This window comes from Mustelus asterias, chromosome 18 (assembly GCF_964213995.1).
Source record: "Mustelus asterias chromosome 18, sMusAst1.hap1.1, whole genome shotgun sequence".
In the NCBI taxonomy this organism is placed as follows: domain Eukaryota; kingdom Metazoa; phylum Chordata; class Chondrichthyes; order Carcharhiniformes; family Triakidae; genus Mustelus; species Mustelus asterias.
In genome coordinates this window covers 29,452,849-29,469,731 of record NC_135818.1, presented here as the reverse complement: position 1 = coordinate 29,469,731, position 16,883 = coordinate 29,452,849, and the positions used below count along the sequence as shown (strand labels likewise).

At 35.3% G+C, this 16,883-nt stretch overlaps 1 protein-coding gene across 1 annotated transcript in view; it reads left to right on the top strand.

The window, feature by feature from the left end:
• LOC144506907 (papilin-like) overlaps positions 1 to 16,883 on the top strand; it is a 206,819-nt gene that overhangs the window by 128,928 nt on the left and 61,008 nt on the right. The window lies entirely within an intron of this gene.

Genomic DNA, 16,883 nt, shown 5'->3' with positions numbered 1-16,883 from the left:
TGACAAGGTACCGCATGGTAGGTTGTTGCATAAAGTTAAATCTCACAGGATCCAGGGCGAGGTATCTAAATGGATCCAAAATTTGCTTCTTGACAGAAGCCAGAGGGTGGTTGTGGCGAGTTGCTTTTCAAACTGGCCCTGGAAAGACGGAGAATGAGGGGAGATCTAATAGAGGTGTACAAGATTATGAAGGGTATAGATAGGGTGAACAGTGGGAAGCTTTTTCCCAGGTCGGAGGTGACGATCACGAGGGGTCACGGGCTCAAGGTGAGAGGGGCGAACTATAACTCAGACATCAGAGGGATGTTTTTTACACAGAGGGCCTGGAATGCGCTGCCAAGTAGGGTGGTGGAGGCAGGCACGCTGACATCGTTTAAGACTTACCTGGATAGTCACATGAGCAGCCTGGGAATGGAGGGATACAAACGATTGGTCTAGTTGGACCAAGGAGCGGCACAGGCTTGGAGGGCCGAAGGGCCTGTCTCCTGTGCTGTACTGTTCTTTGTTCTTTGTTCTTTGGAGGCCTGCGATCAGCGGTGTGCCTCAGGGATCAGTGCTGGGTCCACTGTTATTTGTCATTTATATTAATGATTTGGATGAGAATGTCAGAGGCATGGTTAGTAAGTTTGCAGATGATATCAAGATTGGCGGCATAGTGGACAGTGAAGAAAGCTATCTCCGATTGCAACAGGATCTTGATCAATTGGGTCAATGGGCTGACGAATGGCAGATGGAGTTTAATTTAGATAAATGCGAGGTGATGCATTTTGGTAGATTGAACCAGGGCAGAACTTACTCAGTTAATGGTAGGGCATTGGGGAGAGTTACAGAACAAAGAGATCTCGGAGTACATGTTCATAGTTCCTTGAAAGTGGAGTCACAGGTGGACAGAGTGGTGAAGAAGGCATTCAGCATGCTTGGTTTCATCGGTCAGAACATTGAATTCAGGAGTTGGGACGTCTGGTTGAAGTTGTACAAGACATTGGTAAGGCCACACTTGGAATACTGTGCACAGTTCTGGTCACCCTATTATAGAAAGGATATTATTAAACCAGAAAAAGTGCAGAAAAGATTTACGAGGATGCTACCCGGACTTGATGGTTTGAGTTATAAGGAGAGGCTGGATAGACTGGGACTTTTTTCTCTGGAGCGTAGAAGGCTGAGAGGTGACCTTATAGAGGTCTATAAAATAATGAGGGGCACAGATCAGCTAGATAGTCAATATCTTTTCCCAAAAGTAAGGGAGTCTAAAATAGAGGGCATAGGTTTAAGGTGAGAGGGGAGAGATACAAAAGTGTCCAGAGGGGCAATTTTTTCACACAGAGGGTGGTGAGTGTCTGGAACAAGCTGCCAGAGGTAGTAGTAGAGGCGGGTACAATTTTGTCTTTTAAAATCATTTAGACAGTTACATGGGTAAGATGGGTATAGAGGGATATGGGCCAATTGCAGGCAATTGGGATTAGCTTAGGGGTTTTAAAAAAAAGGGCGGCATGGACAAGTTGGGCTGAAGGGCCTGTTTCCATGCTGTAAACGTCCATGACTCTATGACTCAAACACAATGGGCCAAATGATCACCTGTGTTGCAGATTTTCTATAATTTTTAAGATTTTACAGTGTATACAGGACTCTTTCTTGCTCAGTGTGTAAGAAGTCCAACAAGAAAGGAATCACTGCTGGAGCTTGTAATGGGTAATGAACCAGAACTGAGAGAACAACTGAGAGCAGAGGAGCATCTTGGTAGTGATGATCACAAGTAAGGTTAGGATTGAGAGTGATTAAGGCAACAGATTTCAAAAGAGGAAATAATTAGAAAAAGGGTGGCACTAAAGAATGTAAACTGGGAGAAATCTTGACAAGCAAAGAAACAATAAGAAAAGGAATCAATGGAGTTCAAGATAGATGTGTCCCAGTAAAAGCCAACAAAAAGCGTGATGATGGCGGTGAATAATAAAGAATGAAAGGATAAAAAACTTTTAAAAAGACATGAAAGAAGTACTTTGATAGTAAAGGTGACAAGGATTAAAAGGAAAATTAAGAATTTCAGGGAGAAGCTTTGAAACTATCAGAAAGGTAAAAGAAAAATTGTGAAATAAGATTATTAAGGAATAATAAAAGGTTCTGATAAAGTGTTCGAAAGACACCATCATAATGAAAGGAAAATGAAAGTTAGGATAGAGGTACTAAATGATGAGCAACATTAACTCAGAGCTAATAGCAGAGAAATAACAGAAGTATTTAAATACTAAATAACGACTTAGTTTTTACGAAAGAAAATAATGAAATAAACACATCACTTAGAGCATGAGCTTCAAAAGACTATGAATATAGTTGGGATAGAAAAGCGGAAATAATAGTCACACTTATAAAACTAAAAGAGGCTAAGACACCATGTATAGATGGTATGCACCTGGATGCACTCTTAAGGAGCAGTTATCAGAGGCACCTTAGGTAGCACCTCCCAAATCCATGACTGCTACCATCTCGAAGGACAAGGGCAGCAAACTCATGGTAACACCACCACCTGGAAATTTCCATCCAAGTCATTCACCACCTGCTTGGAAATTTATTGTCATTCCTTCACTGTCACTGGGTCAAAATCCTGGAGCGCCCTCTATAACAGCACTGTGGGTGTACCTATACCACATTGACTACAGTAGTTCAAGAAGGCAGCTCCCCACTACCTCCTCAAGGGTAATTAGGGAAGAATTTTCATAATTAGTGAAAAAAATACACTAAATATATATATATATATATATTGGGAGGCACGATGGCATAATCGTCAACACGACTGCCTAACAGCTCCAGGGATCAGGGTTCGATTCTGTCCTAGGGTGACTGTGTGGAGTTTGCACGTTCTCCCCATGTCTGCGTGGGTTCTCTGGATTCCTCCCTTAATCAGAGATGTGCAGGCAAGATGGATTGGCCATGCTAAATTGCCCCTTAGTGTCCCATGATGTGTAGCTTAGGGGGATAAGCCATGGTAAATGTGTGGGTTTACGTGGAGAGGGCCTGATGCTCTGTCAGAGTTAGTGCAGACTCGATGGACTGAATGGCCTCCTTCTGCACTTTAGGGATTCTATGATTCTATCTCTGAGATCCAAAGAAGATTGGACCGTGCCAGATGATTGGTGGACAACATAGATTAAAAGAAATGATAAATGAGCTTCATTGAGGCAGAAAATAAAATAGAAAGGCAAAGTCATTCTTGAGCAACCTTTTGAATTATTTGAAGAGGTAACAAACAGAGTAGAGAGGGGTAACATAGTAGATGCCCTATACTTAGATTTGCAGGACGCTTTTGGTAAAGTACCACATGTTGGGCTGGTGATAAAGATTAGTGCCGAAAATCTCCATTCTCGTTCGCAGCTGGGATTCTTTGGTGCCGCTGAAAGTAAGTGGAGCTTTGGCTGGAATGCTAAATTCTCCATTCACACTTGCAGCACAGTGGCCACGGACGGGATCAGAAAATCCCACCCTTGAATGTGTGGAGTCTAGGCACTGATGCTAATTGATTGCAAATTGGCTAAAATTTGGAAGCAGAGAGTAGGCAAAGGATGATTATTCTGATTGAGGAAAGAGAGAAATCAGTGCTAGGACTATTCATAATTTGCATTAATGATTTGGACCAACAACTCAACATCAAAATTTGCAGATGATACATGCTGGGTGCAACCCCTCACTGAGGTAGAATGTAACATAAGACATTAGAAACCTGCGGTCTGACTACTTAAGTATATAGTTGAAAATTGGAAATGTGGCCTATATCTTAGAAAGAGATACGGGTTATCATAGAATAGAATCATAGAAGCCCTACAGTGCAGAAGGAAGCCATTCGGCCCATCGAGTCTGCACCGACCACAATCCCACCCAGGCCCTACTCCCACATATTTTACCCGCTAATCCCTCTAACCCACGCATCTCAGGACACTAAGGGGCAATTTTTAAGCTGGCCAATCAACCTAACCCGCACATCTTTGGACTGTGGGAGGAAACCGGAGCACCCGGAGGAAACCCACGCAGACACGAGGAGAATGTGCAAACTCCACACAGACAGTGACCCGAGCATCGAACCCGGGACCCTGGAGCTGTGAAGCAGCAGTGCTAACCACTGTGCTACCGTGCCGCCCTAATCATGAAAAGTGATGATATGGGTCAGCAAAGCAAATAAAATGTTACCAAAGCCCTGGGATTCGTTTCTGGGGACATGGGATTCAAAAGCAATCAAATTATGTCAAACTTTTATTCAACTCTAGTTATACTGTATTCATTATTGACCAGAGTTCTGATTTAGCACCAGAGCTGATGATGATAGAGCTATCAGAAAACGCCGAACAGATTTGGATGCTTTTCTTTGGAAAATGGAAGAGTTAGAGGTGACCTGATCGAGGAATAGGTAGGGGGAAGTGGAAGGATCCAAAACTATGGACGATATATAAAAGCTAATTCCAAAGATGTGCCAATTAAATGAATTGGCCAATCTATGTTGCCACTTTGTGTCCCAGGTTGTTCAGGTTAGGTGGATTTGCCATGGTAAAGGTACAAGGTTATGGGAATAGGGCAGAGGCTAGGGCCAGAGTGGGATGCTGTTTCAGAGAGCCGGTGCAGATTCAATGGGCTAAATGACCTCTTTCTGCACTCTAGGGCGTGATGATACTGTGCCTTTAAGAAATGTATTTTAGTCATGTTCCTGTGCTGAATGTGTTTACTCACCCCTTCCATTTCATCTGAACCATGTTGTCTGGATCCAGCAGCACTATATTGTTTCTGCAGTAGCATAATTGATCTCACTGGTAATGTTTGTTTTAATCTGACCTAATGCCGAATTCTGTTGTTTTGTGTTTTCCCTGGGATATTTCAGAGTGGGGCTTGATTACGTTGATTGATTGTTGTTTGTTTGGGTATAATCTCAGTTGTTTGAGTTTAATCTCAGTTGTTTGGGTTTAATCTCAGTTGTTTGGGGTTAATCTCAGTTGTTTGAGTTTAATCTCAGTTGTTTGGGTTTAATCTCAGTTGTTTGGGGTTAATCTCAGTTGTTTGGGTTTAATCTCAGTTTGTTTGGATTTAATATCAGTTTGTTTGGGTTTAATCTCAGTTGTTTGGATTTAATCTCAGTTGTTTGGGTTTAATCTCAGTTTGTTTGGGTTTAATCTCAGTTTGTTTGGATTTAATATCAGTTTGTTTGGGTTTAATCTCAGTTGTTTGGATTTAATCTCAGTTGTTTGGGTATAATCTCAGTTGTTTGAGTTTAATCTCAGTTGTTTGGGTTTAATCTCAGTTGTTTGGGTTTAATCTCAGTTGTTTGGGGTTAATCTCAGTTGTTTGGGTTTAATCTCAGTTTGTTTGGGTATAATCTCAGTTGTTTGAGTTTAATCTCAGTTGTTTGGGTTTAATCTCAGTTGTTTGGGGTTAATCTCAGTTGTTTGGGTTTAATCTCAGTTTGTTTGGGTTTAATCTCAGTTGTTTGGGTTTGATCTCAGTTTGTTTGGATTTAATATCAGTTTGTTTGGGTTTAATCTCAGTTGTTTGGGTTTAATCTCAGTTGTTTGGGTTTAATCTCAGTTTGTTTGGATTTAATATCAGTTTGTTTGGGTTTAATCTCAGTTGTTTGGATTTAATCTCAGTTGTTTGGGTTTAATCTCAGTTTGTTTGGGTTTAATCTCAGTTGTTTGGGTTTAATCTCAGTTTGTTTGGGTTTAATCTCAGTTGTTTGGGTTTAATCTCAGTTGTTTGGGTTTAATCTCAGTTGTTTGGGTTTAATCTCAGTTGTTTGGGTTTAATCTCAGTTGTTTGGGTTTAATCTCAATTTGTTTGGGTTTAATCTCAGTTGTTTGGGTTTAATCTCAGTTGTTTGGGTTTAATCTCAGTTGTTTGGGTTTAATCTCAATTTGTTTGGGTTTAATATCAGTTTGTTTGGGTTTAATCTCAGTTGTTTGGGTTTAATCTCAGTTGTTTGGGTTTAATCTCAGTTTGTTTGGGTTTAATCTCAGTTGTTTGGATTTAATCTCAGTTGTTTGGGTTTAATCTCAGTTTGTTTGGGTTTAATCTCAGTTTGTTTGGGTTTAATCTCAGTTGTTTGGATTTAATCTCAGTTGTTTGGGTTTAATCTCAGTTTGTTTGGGTTTAATCTCAGTTGTTTGGGTTTAATCTCAGTTTGTTTGGGTTTAATCTCAGTTGTTTGGGTTTAATCTCAGTTTGTTTGGGTTTAATCTCAGTTGTTTGGGTTTAATCTCAGTTGTTTGGGTTTAATCTCAGTTGTTTGGGTTTAATCTCAATTTGTTTGGGTTTAATATCAGTTGTTTGCGTTTAAGCTCAGTTGTTTGGGTTTAATCTCAGTTGTTTGGGTTTAATCTCAGTTTGTTTGGGGTTAATCTCAGTTGTTTGGGTTTAATCTCAGTTTGTTTGGGGTTAATCTCAGTTGTTTGGGTTTAATCTCAGTTTGTTTGGGTTTAATCAGTTGTTTGGGTTTAATCTCAGTTTGTTTGGGGTTAATCTCAGTTGTTTGGGTTAAATCTCAGTTTGTTTGGATTTAATATCAGTTTGTTTGGGTTTAATCTCAGTTGTTTGGGTTTAATCTCAGTTGTTTGGGTTTAATCTCTGTTGTTTGGGTTTAATCTCAGTTGTTTGGGTTTAATCTCAGTTGTTTGAGTTTAATCTCAGTTGTTTGGGTTTAATCTCAGTTTGTTTGGGTTTAATCTCAGTTTGTTTGGGTTTAATCTCAGTTGTTTGGGTTTAATCTCAGTTTGTTTGGGTTTAATCTCTTTGTTTGGGTTTAATCTCAGTTTGTTTGGGTTTAATATCAGTTTGTTTGGGTTTAATCTCAGTTGTTTGGATTTAATCTCAGTTGTTTGAGTTTAATATCAGTTTGTTTGGGTTTAATCTCAGTTGTTTGGGTTTAATCTCAGTTGTTTGGATTTAATCTCAGTTGTTTGGGTTTAATCTCAGTTTGTTTGGGTTTAATCTCAGTTGTTGGTGTTTAATCTCAGTTGTTTGGGTTTAATCTCAGTTGTTTGGGTTTAATCTCAGTTGTTTGGGTTTAATCTCAGTTGTTTGGATTTAATCTCAGTTGTTTGGGTTTAATCTCAGTTTGTTTGTGTTTAATCTCAGTTGTTGGTGTTTAATCTCAGTTGTTTGGGTTTAATCTCAGTTGTTTGGGTTTAATCTCAGTTGTTTGGGTTTAATCTCAGTTGTTTGGGTTTAATCTCAGTTTGTTTGGGTTTAATCTCAGTTGTTTGGGTTTAATCTCAGTTGTTTGGGTTTAATCTCAGTTTGTTTGGGTTTAATCTCAGTTGTTTGGGTTTAATCTCAGTTTGTTTGGATTTAATCTCAGTTGTTTGGGTTTAATCTCAGTTGTTTGGGTTTAATGTCAGTTTGTTTCGGTTTAATCTCAGTTTGTTTGGATTTAATCTCAGTTGTTTGGATTTAATCTCAGTTGTTTGGGTTTAATGTCAGTTTGTTTCGGTTTAATCTCAGTTTGTTTGGATTTAATCTCAGTTGTTTGGGTTTAATCTCAGTTGTTTCGGTTTAATCTCAGTTTGTTTGGATTTAATCTCAGTTTGTTTGGATTTAATCTCAGTTGTTTGGGTTTAATCTCAGTTGTTTGGGTTTAATCTCAGTTTGTTTGGGTTTAATCTCAGTTGTTTGGGTTTAATCTCAGTTGTTTGGGTTTAATCTCAGTTGTTTGGGTTTAATCTCAGTTTGTTCGGGTTTAATCTCAGTTGTTTGGGTTTAATCTCAGTTGTTTGAGTTTAATATCAGTTTGTTTGGGTTAATCTCAGTTGTTTGAGTTTAATATCAGTTTGTTTGGGTTTAATCTCAGTAATTTGGGTTTAATCTCAGTTGTTTGAGTTTAATCTCAGTAATTTGGGTTTAATCTCAGTTGTTTGAGTTTAATATCAGTTTGTTTGGGTTAATCTCAGTTGTTTGGGTTTAATCTCAGTTGTTTGGGTTTAATCTCAGTTGTTTGGGTTTAATCTCAGTTGTTTGGGTTTAATCTCAGTTTGTTTGGGTTTAATCTCAGTTGTTTGAGTTTAATATCAGTTTGTTTGGGTTTAATCTCAGTTGTTTGGGTTTAATCTCAGTTTGTTTGGGTTTAATCTCAGTTGTTTGGGTTTAATCTCAGTTTGTTTGGGTTTAATCTCAGTTGTTTGGGTTTAATCTCAGTTGTTTGGGTTTAATCTCAGTTGTTTGGGTTTAATCTCAGTTGTTTGGATTTAATCTCAGTTGTTTGGGTTTAATCTCAGTTGTTTGGGTTTAATCTCAGTTTGTTTGGGTTTAATCTCAGTTGTTTGAGTTTAATATCAGTTTGTTTGGGTTTAATCTCAGTTGTTTGGGTTTAATCTCAGTTGTTTGGGTTTAATCTCAGTTGTTTGGATTTAATCTCAGTTTGTTTTGGTTTAATTTCAGTTGTTTGGATTTAATCTCAGTTGTTTGGGTTTAATCTCAGTTTGTTTTGTTTTAATTTCAGTTGTTTGGGTTTAATCTCAGTTTGTTTTGTTTTAATTTCAGTTGTTTGGGTTTAATCTCAGTTTGTTTGGGTTTAATCTCAGTTGTTTGTGTTTAATCTCAGTTTGTTTGGGTTTAATCTCAGTTTGTTTCGATTTAATCTCAGTTGTTTGGGTTTAATTTCAGTTGTTTGGGTTTAATCTCAGTTGTTTGGGTTTAATCTCAGTTGTTTGGGTTTAATCTCAGTTGTTTGGATTTAATCTCAGTTATTTGGGTTTAATCTCAGTTGTTTGGGTTTAATCTCAGTTGTTTGTGTTTAATCTCAGTTTGTTTGGGTTTAATCTCAGTTGTTTGAGTTTAATATCAGTTTGTTTGGGTTTAATCTCAGTTGTTTGGGTTTAATCTCAGTTTGTTTGGGTTTAATCTCAGTTGTTTGGGTTTAATCTCAGTTTGTTTGGGTTTAATCTCAGTTGTTTGGGTTTAATCTCAGTTGTTTGGGTTTAATCTCAGTTGTTTGGGTTTAATCTCAGTTGTTTGGATTTAATCTCAGTTGTTTGGGTTTAATCTCAGTTGTTTGGGTTTAATCTCAGTTTGTTTGGGTTTAATCTCAGTTGTTTGAGTTTAATATCAGTTTGTTTGGGTTTAATCTCAGTTGTTTGGGTTTAATCTCAGTTGTTTGGGTTTAATCTCAGTTGTTTGGATTTAATCTCAGTTTGTTTTGGTTTAATTTCAGTTGTTTGGATTTAATCTCAGTTGTTTGGGTTTAATCTCAGTTTGTTTTGTTTTAATTTCAGTTTTTTGGGTTTAATCTCAGTTTGTTTTGTTTTAATTTCAGTTGTTTGGGTTTAATCTCAATTTGTTTGGGTTTAATCTCAGTTGTTTGTGTTTAATCTCAGTTTGTTTGGGTTTAATCTCAGTTTGTTTCGATTTAATCTCAGTTGTTTGGGTTTAATTTCAGTTGTTTGGGTTTAATCTCAGTTGTTTGGATTTAATCTCAGTTATTTGGATTTAATCTCAGTTGTTTGAGTTTAATATCAGTTTGTTTGGGTTTAATCTTAGTTGTTTGAGTTTAATATCAGTTTATTTGGATTTAATCTCAGTTGTTTGAGTTTAATATCAGTTTGTTTGGGTTTAATCTCAGTTGTTTGAGTTTCATATCAGTTGTTTGGGTTTAATCTCAGTTGTTTGGATTTAATCTCAGTTATTTGGGTTTAATCTCAGTTGTTTGGGTTTAATCTCAGTTGTTTGGGTTTAATCTCAGTTGTTTGGGTTTAATCTCAGTTGTTTGGGTTTAATCTCAGTTGTTTGGGTTTAATTTCAGTTGTTTGGGTTTAATCTCAGTTTGTTTGAGTTTAATATCAGTTTGTTTGGGTTTAATCTCAGTTTGTTTGGGTTCAATCTCAGTTGTTTGGGTTTAATCTCAGTTGTTTGGGTTTAATCTCAGTTGTTTGGGTTTAATCTCAGTTGTTTGGATTTAATCTCAGTTATTTGGGTTTAATCTCAGTTGTTTGGGTTTAATCTCAGTTGTTTGGGTTTAATCTCAGTTGTTTGGGTTTAATCTCAGTTGTTTGAGTTTAATATCAGTTTGTTTGGGTTAATCTCAGTTGTTTGAGTTTAATATCAGTTTGTTTGGGTTTAATCTCAGTTGTTTGGGTTTAATCTCAGTTGTTTGGATTTAATCTCAGTTATTTGGGTTTAATCTCAGTTGTTTGAGTTTAATATCAGTTTGTTTGGGTTAATCTCAGTTGTTTGGGTTTAATCTCAGTTGTTTGGGTTTAATCTCAGTTGTTTGGGTTTAATCTCAGTTGTTTGGGTTTAATCTCAGTTTGTTTGGGTTTAATCTCAGTTGTTTGAGTTTAATATCAGTTTGTTTGGGTTTAATCTCAGTTGTTTGGGTTTAATCTCAGTTTGTTTGGGTTTAATCTCAGTTGTTTGGGTTTAATCTCAGTTTGTTTGGGTTTAATCTCAGTTGTTTGGGTTTAATCTCAGTTGTTTGGGTTTAATCTCAGTTGTTTGGGTTTAATCTCAGTTGTTTGGATTTAATCTCAGTTGTTTGGGTTTAATCTCAGTTGTTTGGGTTTAATCTCAGTTTGTTTGGGTTTAATCTCAGTTGTTTGAGTTTAATATCAGTTTGTTTGGGTTTAATCTCAGTTGTTTGGGTTTAATCTCAGTTGTTTGGGTTTAATCTCAGTTGTTTGGATTTAATCTCAGTTTGTTTTGGTTTAATTTCAGTTGTTTGGATTTAATCTCAGTTGTTTGGGTTTAATCTCAGTTGTTTGGGTTTAATCTCAGTTGTTTGGGTTTAATCTCAGTTGTTTGGGTTTAATCTCAGTTGTTTGGATTTAATCTCAGTTGTTTGGGTTTAATCTCAGTTGTTTGGGTTTAATCTCAGTTTGTTTGGGTTTAATCTCAGTTGTTTGAGTTTAATATCAGTTTGTTTGGGTTTAATCTCAGTTGTTTGGGTTTAATCTCAGTTGTTTGGGTTTAATCTCAGTTGTTTGGATTTAATCTCAGTTTGTTTTGGTTTAATTTCAGTTGTTTGGATTTAATCTCAGTTGTTTGGGTTTAATCTCAGTTTGTTTGGTTTTAATTTCAGTTGTTTGGGTTTAATCTCAGTTTGTTTGGGTTTAATCTCAGTTGTTTGTGTTTAATTTCAGTTTGTTTGGGTTTAATCTCAGTTTGTTTCGATTTAATCTCAGTTGTTTGGGTTTAATTTCAGTTGTTTGGGTTTAATCTCAGTTGTTTGGATTTAATCTCAGTTATTTGGATTTAATCTCAGTTGTTTGAGTTTAATATCAGTTTGTTTGGGTTTAATCTTAGTTGTTTGAGTTTAATATCAGTTTATTTGGATTTAATCGCAGTTGTTTGAGTTTAATATCAGTTTGTTTGGGTTTAATCTCAGTTGTTTGAGTTTCATATCAGTTGTTTGGGTTTAATCTCAGTTGTTTGGATTTAGTCTCAGTTATTTGGGTTTAATCTCAGTTGTTTGGGTTTAATCTCAGTTGTTTGGGTTTAATCTCAGTTGTTTGGGTTTAATCTCAGTTGTTTGGGTTTAATCTCAGTTGTTTGGGTTTAATTTCAGTTGTTTGGGTTTAATCTCAGTTTGTTTGGGTTTAATCTCAGTTTGTTTCGATTTAATCTCAGTTGTTTGGGTTTAATTTCAGTTGTTTGGGTTTAATCTCAGTTGTTTGGATTTAATCTCAGTTATTTGGGTTTAATCTCAGTTGTTTGAGTTTAATATCAGTTTGTTTGGGTTTAATCTCAGTTGTTTGGATTTAATCTCAGTTATTTGGGTTTAATCTCAGTTGTTTGGGTTTAATCTCAGTTGTTTGGGTTTAATCTCAGTTGTTTGGGTTTAATCTCAGTTGTTTGGGTTTAATTTCAGTTTTTTTGGGTTTAATCTCAGTTGTTTGGATTTAATCTCAGTTGTTTCGGTTTAATGTCAGTTGTTTGGGTTTAATCTCAGTTGTTTGGGTTTAATTTCAGTTGTTTGGGTTTAATCTCAGTTATTTGGGTTTAATCTCAGTTGTTTGGGTTTAATCTCAGTTGTTTGGATTTAATCTCAGTTATTTGGGTTTAATCTCAGTTGTTTGAGTTTAATCTCAGTTGTTTGGGTTTAATCTCAGTTGTTTGGGTTTAATCTCAGTTGTTTGGATTTAATCTCAGTTGTTTGAGTTTAATATCAGTTTGTTTGGGTTTAATCTCAGTTGTTTGGGTTTAATCTCAGTTGTTTGGATTTAATCTCAGTTGTTTGGGTTTAATCTCAGTTTGTTTGGGTTTAATCTCAGTTGTTGGTGTTTAATCTCAGTTGTTTGGGTTTAATCTCAGTTGTTTGGGTTTAATCTCAGTTGTTTGGGTTTAATCTCAGTTGTTTGGATTTAATCTCAGTTGTTTGGGTTTAATCTCAGTTTGTTTGTGTTTAATCTCAGTTGTTGGTGTTTAATCTCAGTTGTTTGGGTTTAATCTCAGTTGTTTGGGTTTAATCTCAGTTGTTTGGGTTTAATCTCAGTTGTTTGGGTTTAATCTCAGTTTGTTTGGGTTTAATCTCAGTTGTTTGGGTTTAATCTCAGTTGTTTGGGTTTAATCTCAGTTTGTTTGGGTTTAATCTCAGTTGTTTGGGTTTAATCTCAGTTTGTTTGGATTTAATCTCAGTTGTTTGGGTTTAATCTCAGTTGTTTGGGTTTAATGTCAGTTTGTTTCGGTTTAATCTCAGTTTGTTTGGATTTAATCTCAGTTGTTTGGATTTAATCTCAGTTGTTTGGGTTTAATGTCAGTTTGTTTCGGTTTAATCTCAGTTTGTTTGGATTTAATCTCAATTGTTTGGGTTTAATCTCAGTTGTTTCGGTTTAATCTCAGTTTGTTTGGATTTAATCTCAGTTTGTTTGGATTTAATCTCAGTTGTTTGGGTTTAATCTCAGTTGTTTGGGTTTAATCTCAGTTTGTTTGGGTTTAATCTCAGTTGTTTGGGTTTAATCTCAGTTGTTTGGGTTTAATCTCAGTTGTTTGGGTTTAATCTCAGTTTGTTCGGGTTTAATCTCAGTTGTTTGGGTTTAATCTCAGTTGTTTGAGTTTAATATCAGTTTGTTTGGGTTAATCTCAGTTGTTTGAGTTTAATATCAGTTTGTTTGGGTTTAATCTCAGTAATTTGGGTTTAATCTCAGTTGTTTGAGTTTAATCTCAGTAATTTGGGTTTAATCTCAGTTGTTTGAGTTTAATATCAGTTTGTTTGGGTTAATCTCAGTTGTTTGGGTTTAATCTCAGTTGTTTGGGTTTAATCTCAGTTGTTTGGGTTTAATCTCAGTTGTTTGGGTTTAATCTCAGTTTGTTTGGGTTTAATCTCAGTTGTTTGAGTTTAATATCAGTTTGTTTGGGTTTAATCTCAGTTGTTTGGGTTTAATCTCAGTTTGTTTGGGTTTAATCTCAGTTGTTTGGGTTTAATCTCAGTTTGTTTGGGTTTAATCTCAGTTGTTTGGGTTTAATCTCAGTTGTTTGGGTTTAATCTCAGTTGTTTGGGTTTAATCTCAGTTGTTTGGATTTAATCTCAGTTGTTTGGGTTTAATCTCAGTTGTTTGGGTTTAATCTCAGTTTGTTTGGGTTTAATCTCAGTTGTTTGAGTTTAATATCAGTTTGTTTGGGTTTAATCTCAGTTGTTTGGGTTTAATCCCAGTTGTTTGGGTTTAATCTCAGTTGTTTGGATTTAATCTCAGTTTGTTTTGGTTTAATTTCAGTTGTTTGGATTTAATCTCAGTTGTTTGGGTTTAATCTCAGTTTGTTTTGTTTTAATTTCAGTTGTTTGGGTTTAATCTCAGTTTGTTTTGTTTTAATTTCAGTTGTTTGGGTTTAATCTCAGTTTGTTTGGGTTTAATCTCAGTTGTTTGTGTTTAATCTCAGTTTGTTTGGGTTTAATCTCAGTTTGTTTCGATTTAATCTCAGTTGTTTGGGTTTAATTTCAGTTGTTTGGGTTTAATCTCAGTTGTTTGGGTTTAATCTCAGTTGTTTGGGTTTAATCTCAGTTGTTTGGATTTAATCTCAGTTATTTGGGTTTAATCTCAGTTGTTTGGGTTTAATCTCAGTTGTTTGTGTTTAATCTCAGTTTGTTTGGGTTTAATCTCAGTTGTTTGAGTTTAATATCAGTTTGTTTGGGTTTAATCTCAGTTGTTTGAGTTTAATCTCAGTTTGTTTGGGTTTAATCTCAGTTTGTTTGGGTTTAATCTCAGTTGTTTGGGTTTAATCTCAGTTTGTTTGGGTTTAATCTCAGTTGTTTGGGTTTAATCTCAGTTGTTTGGGTTTAATCTCAGTTGTTTGGGTTTAATCTCAGTTGTTTGGATTTAATCTCAGTTGTTTGGGTTTAATCTCAGTTGTTTGGGTTTAATCTCAGTTTGTTTGGGTTTAATCTCAGTTGTTTGAGTTTAATATCAGTTTGTTTGGGTTTAATCTCAGTTGTTTGGGTTTAATCTCAGTTTGTTTTGGTTTAATCTCAGTTGTTTGGATTTAATCTCAGTTTGTTTTGGTTTAATTTCAGTTGTTTGGATTTAATCTCAGTTGTTTGGGTTTAATCTCAGTTTGTTTTGTTTTAATTTCAGTTGTTTGGGTTTAATCTCAGTTTGTTTGGGTTTAATCTCAGTTGTTTGTGTTTAATCTCAGTTTGTTTGGGTTTAATCTCAGTTTGTTTCGATTTAATCTCAGTTGTTTGGGTTTAATTTCAGTTGTTTGGGTTTAATCTCAGTTGTTTGGGTTTAATCTCAGTTGTTTGGGTTTAATCTCAGTTGTTTGGATTTAATCTCAGTTATTTGGGTTTAATCTCAGTTGTTTGTGTTTAATCTCAGTTGTTTGTGTTTAATCTCAGTTTGTTTGGGTTTAATCTCAGTTGTTTGAGTTTAATATCAGTTTGTTTGGGTTTAATCTCAGTTGTTTGGGTTTAATCTCAGTTTGTTTGGGTTTAATCTCAGTTGTTTGGGTTTAATCTCAGTTTGTTTGGGTTTAATCTCAGTTGTTTGGGTTTAATCTCAGTTGTTTGGGTTTAATCTCAGTTGTTTGGGTTTAATCTCAGTTGTTTGGATTTAATCTCAGTTGTTTGGGTTTAATCTCAGTTGTTTGGGTTTAATCTCAGTTTGTTTGGGTTTAATCTCAGTTGTTTGAGTTTAATATCAGTTTGTTTGGGTTTAATCTCAGTTGTTTGGGTTTAATCTCAGTTGTTTGGGTTTAATCTCAGTTGTTTGGATTTAATCTCAGTTTGTTTTGGTTTAATTTCAGTTGTTTGGATTTAATCTCAGTTGTTTGGGTTTAATCTCAGTTTGTTTTGTTTTAATTTCAGTTTTTTGGGTTTAATCTCAGTTTGTTTTGTTTTAATTTCAGTTGTTTGGGTTTAATCTCAATTTGTTTGGGTTTAATCTCAGTTGTTTGTGTTTAATCTCAGTTTGTTTGGGTTTAATCTCAGTTTGTTTCGATTTAATCTCAGTTGTTTGGGTTTAATTTCAGTTGTTTGGGTTTAATCTCAGTTGTTTGGATTTAATCTCAGTTATTTGGATTTAATCTCAGTTGTTTGAGTTTAATATCAGTTTGTTTGGGTTTAATCTTAGTTGTTTGAGTTTAATATCAGTTTATTTGGATTTAATCTCAGTTGTTTGAGTTTAATATCAGTTTGTTTGGGTTTAATCTCAGTTGTTTGAGTTTCATATCAGTTGTTTGGGTTTAATCTCAGTTGTTTGGATTTAATCTCAGTTATTTGGGTTTAATCTCAGTTGTTTGGGTTTAATCTCAGTTGTTTGGGTTTAATCTCAGTTGTTTGGGTTTAATCTCAGTTGTTTGGGTTTAATCTCAGTTGTTTGGGTTTAATTTCAGTTGTTTGGGTTTAATCTCAGTTTGTTTGAGTTTAATATCAGTTTGTTTGGGTTTAATCTCAGTTTGTTTGGGTTCAATCTCAGTTGTTTGGGTTTAATCTCAGTTGTTTGGGTTTAATCTCCTTTGTTTGGGTTTAATCTCAGTTGTTTGGATTTAATCTCAGTTATTTGGGTTTAATCTCAGTTGTTTGGGTTTAATCTCAGTTGTTTGGGTTTAATCTCAGTTGTTTGGGTTTAATCTCAGTTGTTTGAGTTTAATATCAGTTTGTTTGGGTTAATCTCAGTTGTTTGAGTTTAATATCAGTTTGTTTGGGTTTAATCTCAGTTGTTTGGGTTTAATCTCAGTTGTTTGGATTTAATCTCAGTTATTTGGGTTTAATCTCAGTTGTTTGAGTTTAATATCAGTTTGTTTGGGTTAATCTCAGTTGTTTGGGTTTAATCTCAGTTGTTTGGGTTTAATCTCAGTTGTTTGGGTTTAATCTCAGTTGTTTGGGTTTAATCTCAGTTTGTTTGGGTTTAATCTCAGTTGTTTGAGTTTAATATCAGTTTGTTTGGGTTTAATCTCAGTTGTTTGGGTTTAATCTCAGTTTGTTTGGGTTTAATCTCAGTTGTTTGGGTTTAATCTCAGTTTGTTTGGGTTTAATCTCAGTTGTTTGGGTTTAATCTCAGTTGTTTGGGTTTAATCTCAGTTGTTTGGGTTTAATCTCAGTTGTTTGGATTTAATCTCAGTTGTTTGGGTTTAATCTCAGTTGTTTGGGTTTAATCTCAGTTTGTTTGGGTTTAATCTCAGTTGTTTGAGTTTAATATCAGTTTGTTTGGGTTTAATCTCAGTTGTTTGGGTTTAATCTCAGTTGTTTGGGTTTAATCTCAGTTGTATGGATTTAATCTCAGTTTGTTTTGGTTTAATTTCAGTTGTTTGGATTTAATCTCAGTTGTTTGGGTTTAATCTCAGTTGTTTGGGTTTAATCTCAGTTGTTTGGGTTTAATCTCAGTTGTTTGGGTTTAATCTCAGTTGTTTGGATTTAATCTCAGTTGTTTGGGTTTAATCTCAGTTGTTTGGGTTTAATCTCAGTTTGTTTGGGTTTAATCTCAGTTGTTTGA